Source organism: Trichosurus vulpecula, chromosome 4 (genome assembly GCF_011100635.1).
Source record: "Trichosurus vulpecula isolate mTriVul1 chromosome 4, mTriVul1.pri, whole genome shotgun sequence".
Classification (NCBI taxonomy): domain Eukaryota; kingdom Metazoa; phylum Chordata; class Mammalia; order Diprotodontia; family Phalangeridae; genus Trichosurus; species Trichosurus vulpecula.
Genome location: NC_050576.1, coordinates 249,362,980 through 249,376,407, shown reverse-complemented (window position 1 = coordinate 249,376,407; position 13,428 = coordinate 249,362,980). Strand labels below are relative to the sequence as shown.

Genomic DNA, 13,428 nt, shown 5'->3' with positions numbered 1-13,428 from the left:
GAGAAAAATAGCAGGACATTTTAAATGCCATTCACAGTGGAAAAACACACCAGCACCCTCACAGCCAAACTCCCTGCCCTCAAAATAGGATGGAGAGACGTTGATAACAATCATTATTACAAGTTAAGTGGTGTCACAAGGCAAGTTCAAATTTATCTTCCCAGCATCTAGCTAAGAACTAGCTGAGCCGGCAATCTCCTGAAACAAGATTACCATACCATGAACAAAACACCAAGGCCCATGACCTTGAGCTTCGTTTGCTATCAATAATGTTGTCAGGATTGCTGTGTGATAGGGAGGCCAGCAGGGACGAATGTTGGAGCAACAGAACTGCAGAGCTGTTTTCTCTTCTGGATAGTTAACAATAATATTACCCCTGTCATCAATAAGGCCAGAGTGGCATGAATCTCAAAGAAAGGGAATCACATATGTCCAGAATTTCAGGGCTGACAGGGACCTGGTTCAGCCAACTCCTCAAGAAGATTCTCCTTACAGCACACCCAACAAGTAATGATGCAGCTTTTGCTTAGAGGACTCTAGCAAGAAAGAACCCAATACCTTTAGCAGCATCCTGTCCTACTTGGAGATAGTTCTAATTGTTAAGACATTTTGACTTCTATTACGCCTAAATTACATCTTGGCAACTTCTATATTCTGCTCCTAAAAATGGATGATCTATTTTTCAAAGTCATCTCAAAAATCACTCTCTTCACTCTTCTCCCTGTAACTGTATGTGTATATGTATACATATAGGTATAAGTATATTGTACATATTTGTGTACATATACACACATTTACATGCACACAGTATACACACACACAGGGAGACAGGGAGGTGGAGAGAAAGAGGGAGGTGAGGAGAAAGGGGGAGAAAGGGAGAGAGGGAGGGGGAAGGAGGGAAGGAGAGAGGGAGAGAGGGAGAGAGGGAGGGAGAGAAAGAGAGAGAGAGAGAGAGAGAGAGAGAGAGAGAGAGAGAGAGAGAGGGAGAGAGGGAGAGAGGGGGAGAGAGAGAGAGAGAGAGAGAGAAAGAAAGAGAGAGAGAGAGAGAGAGAGAGAGAGAGAGGGGGGGGGGGAGGGAGGGAGGGAGGAGGGGGGAAGGGAGGGAGAGAGAAAAGGAATTTGGGGCCTAGTCTTTCTCAGTGTTTATTGTGGGGGAAGAAGATACAAATATATATAGAATCTTTGTATGAAGATTCTAAACAGAGGAAAGGAAGAATAAGATCTTGATTTCAATGATAAGAAATTTCAATGTAGTAACAGAGGAGACACTTGGACAGCAAATGATATGGAAGATTCCTAGGTAAAGGGGCAATGTAAGAAAGTGAATAAAGAAAGAGGAGACGAAGGGCTTTTTTGCTCTGGAGTAGGACTGGGTAAAAGAGCTATCTAAAAGGGAAAGGATTCAAGGCCAAAGTTACCCCCTGCCCTGTGAGTGTGAGGGAGGCTGGCCTATCTTGGGCATCTTGAACTGAGGTAGTTTGTTACAGCAATAAATGTGCTGCCAACGTGTGATATCAATGCTATCCCATGACCTTACCTTTTGGCTCCTGGAAACAGACCAACCCCAGAAGGCTTCAATCTTAATGCTGAATAGTTCTATCAAATTCAATGGACAAACATTTTTCAGTACTTGTCTGATCAGCTGCTACATCTTATTTGTTGTCCCTCCACAACATCTCTTGTTTCTGTCCCCTTCTTTGCTCTCTCATAAACACCAGGCTAGTTTAAGCCTTCAGCAGCTTTCACATTTGTTGCAACAGCTTCCTAAATGATAAAGGTTTCCAGTCTCCCCTTCTTTCCTATCTAGCTTCCATTCAAATGCAAAAAATAATCTTCTGAAAGCATAAGACCAACTGTTACTCCCTTGCTTAAAAATCTTCAACAGTTCACTATGACCTCTAGGAGAAAATTATAACTTTATTGGTTGATATTCAAAAGCCTCCATGAGAAGGCTCCATTCTGCTTTTCCATTTGTTTCCTATTACTTCCCTTTATACACTTTACGTTAAAGCAACAAACTGGCTGACTTGCTCTTTCCTGAAGGTCAAATTCCATCTCTTGCCTCCAACCCTTCTGCACTCCCTCATCAGCTACGAGTATCCAGAATGCTTTGTGCCTCCACAGCTCACAGGAGGTGTAATCTCCCATTCGTGCTGCTGTCTGCTTTCCTATAGTCAATATTCTCCCATCTCAAATCATCTCCTATGTACTTGTCTGTATACATGTTGTATCCCTTAATAGAATGGAAGTTCCTTGAGGGTAGGAACTGGTCTTTGTTTTTGTCTTTGGGTTGCTATTATCTAATGATGCCACATTTGGCAGTCAATCACACGCTGAATGAAATCATATATTATGATGTCTCCTTTCTGTAGTCAGCTGTCCTCTCCACCTGACTCTTAACATCCATCTTTTGGCCTGGCTGGTTCAATTGTGAAAGTCCGCATTTTATTTTATTTCATTTTTTCATTTGCTAAAGTGTGTTCCTAGTAGATAAAGGAAAGGGGTACAGATGTGACATATTAGAGGGTTGGAAGAAAGGGCGTATACACACACACACACACATGTATATATACATACACACACACATATATATATGTATATATCTTTTTTCCTTAATTGTGATCTGTTTACTGTTTAATCTGTCAGCTTCAAGGTTATGTAGTTTTCACCGGGCAGTTGAATCTAGACTTTTATGACCACGTGATTTGGAGGATTCTCTAGAAGACATTAAATTCACTGATCACCACATTTCCAGAGTAAATTCTACTGCTAGAGATTGTTTAAAAAGATCCCACAAATGTCATTCCTGAGATTGTTTCCGTGGCTCAATAATAATCATAATAGTCTAGAAAGTTCTTCATGGCATGTGAATTAAAATCTCCCCATTTCTGTTTACATTGATTTCCTTTTATTTTATCCTCAGTGGAGATGGAGCCCAGCTGATCTGATCGGCTTACTTCTAACAAGCCACCCTAGTGTTGAAGATCATTACTGAATTATCCCATTAGTCTTTTCCTCTCCTGAGCTAAGTAATTCCAAGGCATTTCAGCTTTGTTCATGGTAATATTTCCCATCCTTTTAATTGCTGTTAGTGACCTCCTGTTCTCTTTTCAAGTAGCTCATCTCTTTTCAAATTTGGATTCCCAGACTTGGCACAGTGTACCAATAATGGTTAAGTTTAATAAGTAATTGCTTCATGGCTCCTTTTTGTTTTACAGGTATTATCTCAGAAATATTGACTTAAAAATTAAGGCTAATATTTATTAACTCATAGTCCAGTTGTGGCCCATTATTATTCCCAGATTTTGTTACCACTAGCCAGTCAACTCATCTCTCATTTTGTATTTGTATAATCCTGTTCTCAAGTTTCCCATTTTGTGCTTAGTGAAATTTACCCCATCCATCCCTGGACATATATTTTATTTTATTGTTTTAAAAGTGCTTTGTAAACTTTATTTTTTTTTTCTAAATACGACAGACACTATGAAAAGGCATTGCGGTATTGAGATGGCCTTGGAGCACGTTCAAGTCTTGCCTCTAATCCATAATGGCTGCCGATTTTGTCCAGCTCTACTTTGCAGAGTAGTGACCAATATGCATTTGTGGAAGATATTTTCTCCCTATGCCAATGAAATATCAACTTCTCCATATTATAGTTGCACCATATTTACCATGAAGACTTTAACATTTGAAACACAGATGCAAACATAAGTGGTAACAGTAACAAAGTGTCATAGCATTTTAAAGTTCATAGACTACTTTTCAAGCATCAGCTCATTTCAGCCTCACAAAACCCTGGGATAGGGAGGTGCCCTAGATATCATTAGCTCCATTTTATGGTTGAGGAAGCCGAGACTCAGGGAGTTAAGTGACTTGCATAGAATCATAGCTCAAAGGCAGTATCTGAACCCAGTTTACTATAAGTCCAGAATTCTGCTGCCTTACATTTGATTCTTAAAGTCATCCAGGCAACATGAATGGACGGCTATAATTGGCATCTCATTTATGGATTAATAAGTTTTAATCAAGAAATCCATTTATCTATCTAGCTCAGTTATCACAGGCTTTAAGTGACCCATATTACCCTTTATTCGCATTCAGAAAACACCCTGTTGCCATCCTTTGCAGGGGGGGACTCCCTATCAATTTCTACAAGCATACTAAGAGTTTGAGGCCATTCACTCAATGACACCCTTGACTCTAAATTGATGAGCCATCTCTCACCATAGTGCTTCTCTGATTTTCTAGTTGACAAAGTTCTCCCAAAATCAATATGTCTGGAATGCTAATACCTTGCACAATATGCTCTTGGAGGATTTAATTAATCTAGTGCATTTAATTATTGCATATGTAGTGAGTTCGGTATTGGGCTTGGATAGTGTACTACAAATGATATCGACTAGCTGTGACAAGAAGGTTGGACTGTAGACAAGGCCCGATGGCCTAGGGGGCTAGAGCAGTTACTCCTAGGAGTGCATCCCTCTCATCTTTTGCCACTTGCTTAACTTGGACAAGTTCTCCTATACCTGAAGCCCTTGAGTTTTCTTTCACAACCAGGAACTGTGAGGCCTGTGTTTCATATCAGGTCTTGGCAGCATCCTGGATGACCTTGACTTCAGAAGACAAGGGAACCCAGGATTTGGTACTCAGCCACCTAAGGCTTCCGCCTCCTGGATCCTATAGACAAGCTAATTAAGCAGCAAGAGTTCCTAGAGGGGAATGTTAATGAGTCTGCTTGGCGGCCAACAGCCTGTTCCCCAGATGGTGCAGGGGTTATAAATTGTCAACAGGCTAAGTGGAGGGAAGGAAGTCAGGGAGCTACAGGGAGTTGTCCAGCTTTATTGGGTCCATCTGAGCTGTGAGAAGTTCCACTGAGAGGCTGTTTAATTTGGGGCTGTGAGAAGCACTATTATTTTCTATTTTATTCTGAGTTACAGGATAGTTACAGGTTGGTATCCCTGCCTCAAGTCTCCTCTCATTCCAGCCCATCCTCCACTCAGCACAGGTGTGAGAATTCCATTACTACCACTTAATAAACTCCAGTGGATCCCTGTCATCTCTATGATATTTCTAGTCTTCATGTAGTTTACATTCCTCCACGTACTTTATGACCCAGTGACACTAGGATTTTTGCTATAACTTACAAATGATCCATCTTCCTACTTGACAGCTTTGTGTTGGCTACACCTTATAGCTAGAGTACTGTCTTTAATGTGTGTGTATACACACGTGTGTATATATGTACACATATGTGTGTATATATCATGTGTGTACATATGTATACATGCATTGCATCTAATGGTTTGCTTGACGTTTCCCCCATTAGAATGCAAGCCCCTTAAGAACAAGAATTGTTTTTGCCTTTCTTTGTAACCTTAGAACTTAGCACAGTACTTAATACATAGTAAAGGCTTAACCAGTACTTGTTAAATGACTTCTGTGGAAGAAAACCTGGGGATTTTGAATGGACAGCATCATTCCATACATAAATTAAAGCCTGGGGTGGAGACCTCGAGGCACATCCACAAAGATGATAATGAACACAAAGCCACATGCAACACTCAACCTCTGCCATCTTTGGAATTTATCCCTTTGTTTTCTATTCTTTCTGATTGATGTGGGCTAGAGGAACAAAGCTGTATAAAAGAGGCAGCTATTTTTAAAAGAATAATATCTTGGCTGTAGGAAAAGAAAGGAAGACTGTTTAAAGTCACACCTACCCTCTCTGAAGGCAGCCAGGACAAAGGTAGCCAATGCTGAACATAACCAAGGATGATGGCACACCTCCTCCTTTTTCCCCCTCTGTGATCTCTCTTCAAATCTTCAACTAGCCCCCAATTATCTCCGGTCAGGAATAAGGTGGTCTGCTGAAATCACCAGCCAAGTTTTGCCTTCACAATACTTCAAAGGGATGGAGCAGAATCTGACAATACCATCACAAAGTGTCCTCAGTTAATTTCACACGTTTGACTAGAATTATTTAGTCAAATGATCATAGACTAGCAGGCCTGGGAGGAACCTCAGAAACAGCCAACTCGTTCAGCCTTCCACCTAACCTCAGAAGTGAAGGGACACTGATTAAGCACTTACCACGTGCACTGAAACAGAAAGCCAGCTAATATGCGTCGCCTATCTCCGCCTCCTACCATACGAGTGACTTGGTCATCCAAGACCAGGTTAAACACTTCTAGTGACTGGGGCTCAGAGGCAGAAGGAGAGTGGAGAGATCAGAGTTTTGAACCAGAGTGCTGAGATTTGGAGGGCACTGACAGCTGTTGTAGCACCACAGGCTAACAAGATCATAGATCCTAAAGCAGACGGTGATTTAATCTGACCTCCTTATTTCACCATTGAGGAAACTGAGGTTTCAAAGAAGAAAAGTCATTTATTCAAGATCACACACAGAGTAAAAAGAAGAACAACTTCATAAGAAAATATGGCTAAAAATCACCAGAGCTGTTTTTCTTATGTGAACAAGAAATATTATGTGGCAACAGGTGCTGAGGATCAAATCTGAGTTGTTTAAATGAATGATTTGACTGTGAGTAATGAACTCCTAAGCTATCCCCACCCCCTTAATCCATTATTAGCACTCTCTCACTTTGAGCTCAAAATCTGTGATCCTTTGGTCTTATGAAATTACTTTGTAAAACATTAAGAGGTGTTGAATATGCCCAGGCTTCACCAGGCAGCAAATTTATTCATAAACGTATAAAAGGTCTTTGAGATTTCTTTTCATTTCCTTACAAAGGTACACTAGAATTATATAGCATCATAAATATAAGGGTAGAAGTTACCTCACAGGTCATCTCATTTACAGATGAGGAAACTGAGGCTCAGAGAGGCTCTGCAGGATTTGCATGTAATCACAGGATAAACAGCAGAACTTGAATTTGACTAAAGGTTCTCTGATGCCAAAGCTAGCACTTAAATATCAAAATCATTTTAGCATGAAAAGAATAGGTTTCATTCTTTCTTTGTAACCCCTTCTTCTACTATTTCCATTCCACCTTCTTGAGAGCAAACTTGCCAATTTGACTGCAATGCTGGCAAAACTTTTTCAAGCTGGGCACAAAGATAATTCCTGGTTTGGACAAATATACTAACTTGCCCCTGATATTTTTGTCATTTTCAAAATTAAAAACACAATCACCTCACAGTGTATATAGCTGAAGAGAAATAACAAATGTAACCTTCAATTACTTTTATTTCCAACTTATCAAAAAGCTCTAAGAATTAAAGTACAAATTCATGCTACCAAAGACCTAGAAAAAGGTTAGAAGACTCTTCTAAAGGTCACACTATCTTAATGAAGTGCCACTCTCTGACAAGATGGCAATGATATGGGAGTAATAGACTCCATGTAGTGGGAAAAGCTTGGCAAAATCTATGCCCTATGTGCTCTAAACAAAGACATTGGTAATTTTCTCCAAAGGTCACACACAAATGTGTTATTTAAAACTAGGTATTTGCCAGTTGTGAATATATGAACAGTGAATATCAGATGTGTGGATTGGTATTGTCCATTCCCAAAACGCTGGTCTTTTCCCAATTATTTAATCATAGGACATTTTTTTAGTAGACTTTCTCCTTGGGCCCACATAGCTTTGCCGAAACACTCAAAGGGGTGTGTTGTCCCGGGTTCCACAGAGAAATTCCACTAGAATTTCCAGGAGTTCTCAATTTCAATAAGGAGTTTTGGACAAAAGGTTAATAAAACTAGTTTCATTGCATCTCCCTTTCTCCCCCACCAAAAAAAAATGGGAAAAAGTCCCTTTTGAAAGTATTTATGTTGTTCAGGTGGACAATGTCACTCTTTGGCAAGCAAGAGAAAATGAGCTCCATCTCACAGTCTATTTGACTTGTTTAATATTAATCATGAACTTCTTTGGGTGTCAGTTTCCTTATATACAAAATGAGGGGGTTGGAATCTTTAAGCTTTCCTCAAGGCTCCATTCAAGTGTAACCTTCCACATTAGGCCTTTCCTCACTCTCTCCCCAAACCCAGTTATACCAATCCATCATTTGTTTATATTTTTAATTTACTTATCTTTCTATGTATTGTTTAGGTCACCCCTCCCCCACCAAGTAATGTCCTTAAGGAGACTTTTTTTTTAAATTGTATCCCTAGTGCCTAGCATAGTACTTGATGCCTATTAGATAATTCATCACCATCGTCATAACTAGACTATGACACTTTATGATTTACAAAGCATTTTACAAATATTACACCATTTGTTCCTTACAACAAACCCACAAGCTAGATTACCATCATTATCCCCATTTTATAGATGAAGAAGCTATGGGAGGTGGAGGCTAAGTGACTTGCACAGGGTCATGCAGATAAGAAGTGTTTGATGAAGGATTCAACCTCATGCATTCTTGACTCCAAGTCCAGAACTCTATCCACTGTTCCATCTAGCTACATAGTAAATGCTAGGTGACTGAGTGAATAAGTCTATGCATAGGTGTTATTTATACCCATTTTGCAGATGATACAAAAAAGGTTCGGAAAATTTTAGTGATTTGTTTTTTGTCAAATAACTAGCAAAAGCCAGGAGTGGGATTCAAAGTCATGTCTTTCTTTACTCCAAATACAGCATTAAATTTGATACCATATATGTCTCTTGTATAGCACCACTCCTTTTCTATTTTTATATAGGCTTTTGTGTATAAAATACAGTAGGTAAAACATGTTATCCATACATACATATACACATATATGTATGTATATATACATTACATATATATGGATTTATGTGAATTTTTGAATATGTGTATTTACAAATATAAGCACATTCATATATACATACAAAAATATAACTATATAGCATAATTCACCAACTATATTTACATGCAAAAGGTTCTGACAAGGTATTAACTGCTTCTCAACTAATTCCTAGCAAAGCAATAAGAATCCCAAGGCTATCTTGGAACATATGATTCTCCAAGGTGGAACCTTGAAGGGTTCTTGAACATTCCTGAGCCCTAACTAGCTCTTGCTCATACCTAGCCACTTTCACATCCTTTCTTTCCTTTGTCTACCAATTCTAAATCTAAAACACATATTAATTGGAGATTTATAATTTAAACTTTTGACATGGAACTATATTTTCTCCATGAATCAAATGGAAGAGTCATACATCAGTAAATATCAGTTAGGGAGTGGACACTCTTGGTATAATTCTGCACTAAAATTCTTCTGGTATCATTGTGTGGCTACCAATCATGACATACAGTGATCTCTAGGCAATTAAAGTAAAAAATCCCACACGACAACGGAGAGGGTCATGGATGTAAACAGGATACTATGTCTTACAAACAAGGAACTATAAAGCAGGATAAAGGATATCAAAGAAAGGTATGACTAAAAAGAAAAGTGGGCTGGTCAGGAAGCAATCAATTGATAAGCATTTATTAAGCGCCTATTGTGTACCAGGAAATGTGCTGAGCACTGGGGATACAAAAAGGAGCCAAAGGTAGTACTTGTTCTTAAGGAGCTACAGTAAGGCATAATCAATGGGCAACTTGACTGCTCCCTTGGTATCCCTGAACTATTATAAGGGCATTGGGTGAACCCCTCTGGTGAATTTATTGGAGCTAAGTGGTCCAGTGGATAGAGTACCAGGCCTGCAGTCAGGAGGAATCATCTTCCTGAGTTCAAATCTGGCCTCAGGTACTTACTAGCTGTGTGACCCTGTGCAAGTCACTTAACCCTGTTTGCCTCAGTTTCTTCATCTGTAAAATGAGATGGAGAAGGAAATAGCAAACCACTCCAGTTTCTTTGCCAAGAAAACCCCAAATAGAGTCATGAAACGTTGGACATGATTGAAAAATGACTGAACATACTAAAGAATGGCATGGGATGATCAGGTTGCATGATATGTGATATGCATCACTTAAGAGAACATCCATGTGGATGAAATCACAGGTTCATTAGAGTTTTATTAACTCTAGAGTTACATAATTGCTAGAAATGAAATAGTCCATTTTAAGTCAATGCTAATAGAGGAGTTTTTCCAAGCATTTACTCATAGTTAAGACATCAATGAAAATAAGAAGAAATTTATATGTTAAATCAAGGATCAGATAGGTTACTAATTTGTCTTGTAAATGCTTCCTTTGCCTCTAATGCTAAGAGGATCTAAGTAGACAAGATGTGATCCAAATATGTAAAGTAATAACTTTCCAAAACATTACATTAACTATAACAAGTTTTGCACATTTCAATTTAACCTTAACCCTTTGTCTACATCTTGATACACACATGAAGCTTATCAGAGGTATTAAGGATATTTCCTAAATCACAGCTTAACAATAGCTCACGTTTGAAAAGCGCTTTAAAGTTTGCGAAACACTCTATAAACTGTATCTTATTTAGTTATACCACCTTTGGTTAGCCACATTTTATGGATTTTTTAAAAATTGGAATCTGGTGACTTGACCAAAGTTAAAGAATCAGGAACTGTGAGAAGTTCTTCCTGTATCAGAACATTGGTTCTGAAAGGGAGGACTTAGGTTCAAATCTCAGCTCTACTACCTACCTGTCTGGCCTTAAACTAGGCTTCTAGGCCTCTGTCTCCTCATCTATTAAACTGTAGAATTAGACTAGAAGGCCTCCCAAGTCCTTTTCAGCTCATAAGCTGTGCTTCCATGATTCAAACCCAAGGTCACACATTGTCTCTACAAAGTGTAACCAAAATCAGAAGCCCTGAGGACAGGCTCCAGACTCATGTCCTTAATATTAAGCAGATGCCAAAAATGAGACATTAGGTTGAACAAGCAAGGCAACTGTATAAAGGAACATGCCCACAAATGATGGAGCTTTTTCATGTGGTCTCCCTCCTTCTGCCCACCTACCCCTTCCATGCCCCGCCATGCTTATGTTTGTTTATTAGTGTTCGTGTTTGTGTGTTCTCATTCTCTCTCTCTCTTAAAAAAATCTTTAAGAATTTCTCAGAATCAGTTTCCACTTGATACAAGTCAAATAAATTGAAAGTGGACTTCCATTTGTAGGGATGTCAGATCTGTTGTACAATATTGAAAGATAATAATTAAAACTATATCTGCTTCAATTTCCAGTTTGTAGCTGGATGTGTGTATATATTCATTTGCGTGTGAATCTGTGTGCATGTGTGCATATCAACTGAATCCCACATGGCAGATTCCCAAACACTTGTAATTCATGAGCAATCAGGAAGGAAACAATGTCATGGCCTCCTGAGCATGATTTATGAGACGGAGCAGTGGATCTATATTCTGGAAACTGGAAGAAAAGTCAAGTGATGGTTTAGGGAGTGAAACCACTTGAAAAGCTGTCCTGTTCTTACCCCAACAGATGAGGAACCATAGAACTCCTCTCAATTCTTCTCAGCGCCCCTTACATGCATTAAGAACTCAAGACTCTTGGGGCAGCTAGGTGGCTTAGTGGTCCTGGAGCACAGGTCCTGGAGTCAGGAAGACCTGAGTTCAAATCCAACCTCAGACACTTGACACACTTACTAGCTGTGCGACCTTGGGCAAATCACTTAACCCCAATTGCCCTGTCTTTTCCCCTCCAAAAATAAAAAATAAAAAAAAAAACTCAAGACTCTGACCCTGGACCTCAGATAAAGGAGTGGTCTTTTAGAAAAGCTACTGAAGGACTGTGCTATGGATTTATGAGGAAATATGAAGCCCATTAAAATATATTCATTCTCTCCCTTTCTTCTTCCTCCCTTCCCGCCCATCTCCATCCTCCACTCAGATCCTTCACTTCTTCTTTGTCTCTCTACCTTCTTCCCTCCTCCATTCCTTCCTTCCCTCTTTCCAAAAAGCATTCATTAGGTTCCTATTATTTGCAACCACATTACATGAAGCTCAAACAAGATATCATTTCTGGTGAAAGAGAAATGGTTCGTGATATAAACAAGAACAACACAACTTCTTTGCCTTTTTCTTACCATGGCGGGGGCGGGGGGGGGAGCCGGAGGGGAACAGGACCTGTGGCCTCAAGGCCATGTGTGGCACTGTAGGTCCTCAAGTGCAGCCCTTTGACTGAATCCAAACTTCACCGAACAATTCCCCTTAACAAAAGTGTTTGTTCTGTAAAACTTAGACAAAGCCCAAATTCCATACCCAAGGACCTAGAAGGCCACATGTGGCTTCAAGCCTGCAGGGATTCCCCACCCCTGATAAACAGTGTGCCCTGAACCACACCTAGGAGGAAGGAACTAGACTACAAAGCCAACTCAGAGGACATATTGTAACCTGAAGATGCTGGGACCATGTTAGCATAATGAAGCCAAACATTCCTCAGCACCTGGAAAGTTGATGTGTCTTGAGAAAGGCAGAGGAAGAACACTCCTCTACCTATAAACATGATTTTAGATTTAGAGTTGGTAAGAATCTTAAATGTCACCAGGCATAGCACCCTCACTTTACAGAGAGAGAAACTGAACCCAGAAAATTCAGAGGATTTGTCCAAGGGTTACATTTAAACCCAGGCTCTCTTAACCACAAATTTATCACATTTTTAACAGTACAATGGAAATTTCCAATCCTAGCACAAATAATAGCAGCCTTTCGTTTGCTTCTCTCTGGTAAGCATAATGGAGATTCTACTACTTACCCAAGCCACAGAGATGTTAAGAGTACTAACGAGAGTGGATAGTTTTGAAGTGGCTTGAAGAGAAGAGAGGCCAGATGAAGTACAGTGAAATCCAAGGTTTGTTAGAAAGAACGCATTCCAGAGATTAAACCTAGAAAATAAAGCATTGATATGAAAAGTGACTGCAGACCAAGCCCTGCACACCTTCTTCAGTCATTGTACACAAAATGTCAGCAATAATATAGTCTAGGCAGCTGTGGCAGAAAATGGGGCTGCCAGGAAGATAAGGAATTTCTCACAAAGTAAAATAAGAGGAAAGAGAGAGGCAATAAAGACAGTGGGGAAAATAAAGGTACACGTCCAACACTAGGCCCACAGTCACCATCTACCTGTGCATTCCCACTGAGGGAATGTTGGAACGCTGGACAATGCCTACCTCAAGGCCCTTTAAAAACTAGTATTTTAGGAAACAGAACAAATGTGTAGCACTCACAAAGAATTGATTCAATTCAACAAGCATTTATTGTGCATTTGCTATATGGTTAGCACATGTTAGGAACTGGGTATACTGTAAAAGGGAGGAGAAGGCATAGTACCTGCCCTCAAGAAGATTACTTTCTACTAGGGAGCAGTTGGGAGAAGAGATAAACACTATGATTATACCTGTAGAAGCTCATTAAGGGTTCTGTTCAGAAACTACGAATATGAAGTGATGGTGATTGCAAGAATTATCACAGAGTAGGCAGTGGTGATGGAATGAGGGAATGAACAAATACCTGATGGTGTATAGATATAAAAGGTTTGCTCATTTCAAAATCGAAATTAAGATTCTGTGTTTT

At 39.6% G+C, this 13,428-nt stretch overlaps 1 protein-coding gene and 1 pseudogene across 1 annotated transcript in view; one reads left to right on the top strand and one right to left on the bottom strand.

The window, feature by feature from the left end:
* The window catches only part of NAALADL2 (N-acetylated alpha-linked acidic dipeptidase like 2), a 1,044,682-nt gene that overhangs the window by 794,310 nt on the left and 236,944 nt on the right, over window positions 1–13,428 (bottom strand). The gene's annotated exons all lie outside the window — the stretch shown is intronic.
* Window positions 1–13,428, top strand: part of LOC118845953 — a 210,999-nt pseudogene that overhangs the window by 4,328 nt on the left and 193,243 nt on the right.